At 49.1% G+C, this 4885-nt stretch overlaps 1 non-coding gene across 1 annotated transcript; it reads left to right on the top strand.

The window, feature by feature from the left end:
* Positions 1-3787: 3787 nt before the first annotated feature.
* On the top strand, positions 3788-3869 carry TRNAS-ACU. Its single transcript has one exon. It is a non-coding gene; the product is annotated as a tRNA-Ser (tRNA).
* Positions 3870-4885: the final 1016 nt, after the last annotated feature.

The raw sequence follows: 4885 nt of genomic DNA on the forward strand, positions 1-4885 counted from the left end.
TCAAGCGAGCCGCGGAAGAGGGGACCCGCCGCAGTCATGCCTGCGGCAGGTCCGCTGTCTCGGCCCGTGGACCTCCCACAGGCATGACTGCGGAAGGTCCGCCGGAGCCAAATGCCGCCCTGCCCCAACAACGCCGCCCCACGCACCTGCTTGGCGCGCTGGGCTCTGGAGCCGGCCCTGCATAGAAGTGTCATAGGGGACGGGGCCCAAAACCTGTTTGTGTCCGTTTCTGATTGGCACAAGCAAAGTTTACACCAAGTAGGGGAGCAGGTGCCTTAAAGTCTGGCTTCGCCCCCAGAAGGTGAGGAGATGCATATTGTCTTAGAATGCGTTCAACACTGAATGACAAAAGAAGAGGCCAGGGCAATACCGGTATGGGCAAGTTTTACAGGATGCAGACAGGAACTCATCTCAACACTGCCGAGCACTCCCCCGCAAAACACACACACACCGCTCCTGGTGTTGGGAGCGGAACAGGAGAAAGGACAAAAGAAGCAAGAGACAAAGAGAAAGGAGGGAGGGATGGATGAAGGAAAAGATGAAACAAAAAGGACAAACCCCAATGTCCCCAGTGATTCTAAGGGACAAAATCCCAGGTGTAGAATAAAATTCGACCCCCTTAAACTCGTGTTTTCCATGCGTATAATTCAACTGTCACCAGATGGATCAGACTGAACAGGTTTCAAACCTCAAGGAGGCTCTTACCTTCTAAACAGGGAGGGCTGTTTTCTAGTAAAATCAGGAAAAGGGAAGGAGAAAACTTGAAAGAGGTTCCTCCTGGCACTCACGTCCGTGAACCCGAATACTCTGTCTTCAGAGAGAGATCTGGAGAAGGAGACTTGCTGAAGCAAAGCCACAGGGGTCTCTGAGGTTTCCCTGGCCCCTCGCCCCTGTCCTGCCTGGCTGATGTCAGCATCTCTCTGTGAGGTCACCACCTCCCCACCACCTTTGACCAATAGTCTGAGGTCCTGCAAAAATTCTTTGTGATGTCACTGCCACACCCCTCTCTTGCTGTGCTAATGTCCTGCCTCTGGCCAGGCACTTTGGAGGTTTGAGCTACTCCCTGTGGATCACCCCACTCAAGGAGCGTTCGTTCTAGGAAGCAAGCCGGCTAGACAGGAAAACATCAGACGCTGCTCCCAATGCTACACTCAGTTTTTCAGAAATTAGTCAACTTTATGGCCAGAAGAGACCATTAGAGCATCTAATCTGACCCCCTGCATATCACAGGCCTCCTGTATGACACAAGAGCTACTTTGGGGGCAAATACATTCCAGAAAGGCATCTAGTCTTCATTAAATGACATCAGGAGATGGCAAATCCACCACTTTCCTTGGTAGCTTGTTCCTGTGGTGAATCATCCTCGCTGTTGAATATTTGTGTCTTATTTCTAATATGAATTTGTCTTTTTTCACCTTCCAGCCATTGGGTCTTGTTATGCCTTTCTCTGCTAGATTAAAGAGCCCTTTAATACCCAATCTTTTGTCTCCATTAAGGCCCTTAAACACTTCAATGAAGTCACCTTTCAATCTTCTTTTGATAAGCGAAACAGGTTGAGCTCGTTCATTAGCTCACTAGAAGGCATTTTTCTCCAGCCCTCAGAACATTTGTTGGCTCTTTGGTCATCAGACTCCTGAACTGCAGATGGATGTGGTTCTTGTTCTTCTGCACAGCACAGCCCCTGGAGAAGAGGGATCTGCAAATGTACATTCCTATGATCCCTTTGTTTAATTGATGAAAACATAAAGTAGACACTTAGAGGATTGGACTGATTTCAGCTGATGGACAACTTTGCTAGGGTTTTATGCATTTGGACAGCAAAATGTTGAGTGTTTAAATTCATATTAAGCATCCACATATAGTGGAGCTCCTGAACATAATGGAGAATGGAAATGAAAATGTTTTCCTTTTTTTAAAAGAAAGTTATAAGAGAGCACTGTGGTTTGAACCAAGTACCACTTGATCAATAGTAAAGTACACTACCACTGAGCTATACCCCCATCACATCAGTAAAGTGGAATTGTGATCTCCAGGACTTTGAAGGACAGACCCTGCTTCATCGAGCACCTTTGCCATTCCCAGAACACAGGTGGTTTTAAAAATGGGGTTTGATTAAACTTCTTAAATGTGGTAAACACCACAGCTTGCACACCCACCGATATAGCTTCTCCCACTGACATAGCTGCCACCTCTTGGGAAGTGGATTAACTGCACCCACAGGAAAACTCTCTCCCATCAGCATAGAGCAGTGGTTCTCAAACTGAGAGTCAGGACCCCAAAGTGGGTCATAACCCTGTTTTAATGGGGTCACCAGGGCTGGCATTAGACTTGTTGGTGCCTGGGGCTGAAACCAAAAGTCTGAGTCCCACCAGCCAGAGCTGAATCCTTCAAGCTCTGGTTTTGTCCTCCCTAACTGGGGCAGGGCTCAGGCTTTGTCTCCCCTGCCTCTGCTCAGTGTGGAGGGGCCTGGTCCCTCTTTCCAGGGCCATGTAGTAAGTATTTTTTTGGCAGAAGGGGGTTGCGGTGATAGGAAGTTTGAGAAACCCTGGCATAGAGCCTCTGAATATGTCTAGACTTGGGTCCCTGTGGCAGATCAGACACTGAAAATAGAGCCGTGGAGACACCACACACCAGCCTTGCCTAGCAGGTAAGAATCAAACCTCCACAGAAAGACACCCAGTTGCTTTTCCTAAGCCCTCAGCCACCACCACTTAACCAAAAGGCTTTTCTACACTATGGTTCTGTTCTAACTGAAGGGTCATTTCCAATTGTTTGCTCAGACCAGCATTAGGGAAAATGGTGCCCTGGGCAAAGCTTGTACTTTGGCACTTCCCCATTGCCCCTGGACAATCCCCACTCCCCCTTTACCGCTAGCTCCTGCACTCCCAGCCCTTGTGCCTCCTTCACCCCTAACTCCTGCCCCCTCCTGTGCCCCCTTTGCCCTTAACTCCCTGGGCCACCAGCCATTGCCCCTCTCCTGCAGCCCCTTCACATGGCTCCAGTGCTGGGGGCCCCGCACGTGTTCTCCTTTTCCCTGGGCTTTGGCATCACTAGCCCCTGCTTAGCGAGTAGGGTTCAGTGGTTCCCAAAAAGTGGGGTGTGACTCCTAGGGGGACACAGAGGAACATTCATGGGGACACCTCAGGGCCTAAGCCAGCCCCCATGGAGGGAGCAGCACTCAGCCCCACTCTGCCCCAGCTCTTCCCCAGCCCCACCCTCAGCCTGGGCCTCTGGCTCCTAGCTCGGCCTCGACCCCTTTTCCCCTGTCTGCACCCCTCTCCCCAGCAAGCAACAGCCCCACTCCCACCCTCGGTTCTTGACTGCGGCTTCCAAGGGGTCACAGCCATGGATAAGAGGGCACAGTGTGAAATGTTTGGGGAATCACTGGTTTAGGGTGATGTTCTCAATCACTTCTATGCAGTCCAATAAAAGCTATTCCTCACCCACCCACCCCACCATCAGGACAGACTAGGTATGTTCTGCTGCCCTTCACTCACGCAGGAAGGATAATAACATTTCATTCCACTCAATCCTAAAGTGATTTGTAACCCGCCACCAGACAAAACTGGTCATTTTGGGAAAGCAGCCCCATCCTGCTGCATAGCTAGGCAGAGTAGGTGTGTCTATGCAAACACGGTCTGTTCCTGAAGTCTTTCCCCCAGCTCCTCACTAGATGTGAGGGGGGAGCTCATTCAGCCCCTGCTTCCGCTTAGTATTTAAAAACTCCTTAGTGTCCCTAGCTCTGCTGGCCTTAGATTTCTCCTCCTGTCTGTTACTTGACAGCTCAGATGAGGTGGGTGAGTGGTTAAGGTGATGGACTACTAATCCATTGTGCTCTGCATGCATGGGTTCAAATCCCATCCTCATCAGTGTTTCTCCTCCCTTGGTTTTCACACCTCAACTACTAGAACAGGGCCTCATCCTCCCTGATTGAACTAACCTCGTTATCTCTAGCTTGCTTCTTGCTTGCATATATAAACCTGCCCCTGGAAATTTCCACCACTTGCATCTGAAGAAGTGGGTATTCACCCACGAAAGCTCATGCTGCAGAACGTCTGTTAGTCTATAAGGTGCCACAGGATTCTTTGTTGCTTTTACACATCCTCATCAGATGCATTTAGTCATTACCCCTCCTTTGTAGACAACCATGTTCCCTTTTGGTACAGTGACAGATCAAACAATGTTGCTTCTTGCAAACAGAAACTCAGAACTCCCTTGCTTTAAATAAAATGTCTAAATCCCAGATTTCTTTAAAAAAAAATTCTCTAGTGCTGTATTTCTTAGTTTTTTTCTCCAAAGGGAACATCCTCATCATCTCCCCCAAACACCCTGGGACCTGCCCAAATTATTAAAATACCCTCAACCCATGCAAGGCGAGAGCAGTGAACCAGAGCTAGTGTCCAGGCCAAGCTGTTCTGAAGGAGGCAACTCAAACATTTTCTCCCTGCTTCCCTTGGCAAGGTCTGACTGAGAAAACAAAATTCCCCAAACTGAAAATTTTCTGCTGAAAAACCAATACTAGTCTGTTTGGGGACTTTGGTTTGCAAGTATTATTGTTATTATTCTCTTCTGATTTCTGAATCAGTTCAGTCTTTGTCCTCCAGGTGTGTTTCCACCAGCTGAGTTGTGGCGGAGAGAGGCCAAGTCATGATGTCTCTTCCCCTCTTTCATAGTTTCTTCCAACTTGCTAGGAAGCTCCTTTGCCACGATGTGAGTCAAGCAGTGTCCATTGTCTCTGTGCTATCTCGGAGAAGCCTGCATTGTACACGGTTCCTGGGCTAGTCCTTGGGAGTGTGGATCCCTTCAATGGGCCAGCAGCGAGTCTGGCTCCTCCCTTGTCACACCTGAAAGGCTGGTGGGGGCATTTCCCAACCTCATAACATAT

Source organism: Mauremys reevesii, unplaced genomic scaffold, assembly GCF_016161935.1.
Source record: "Mauremys reevesii isolate NIE-2019 unplaced genomic scaffold, ASM1616193v1 Contig92, whole genome shotgun sequence".
In the NCBI taxonomy this organism is placed as follows: Eukaryota; Metazoa; Chordata; order Testudines; family Geoemydidae; genus Mauremys; species Mauremys reevesii.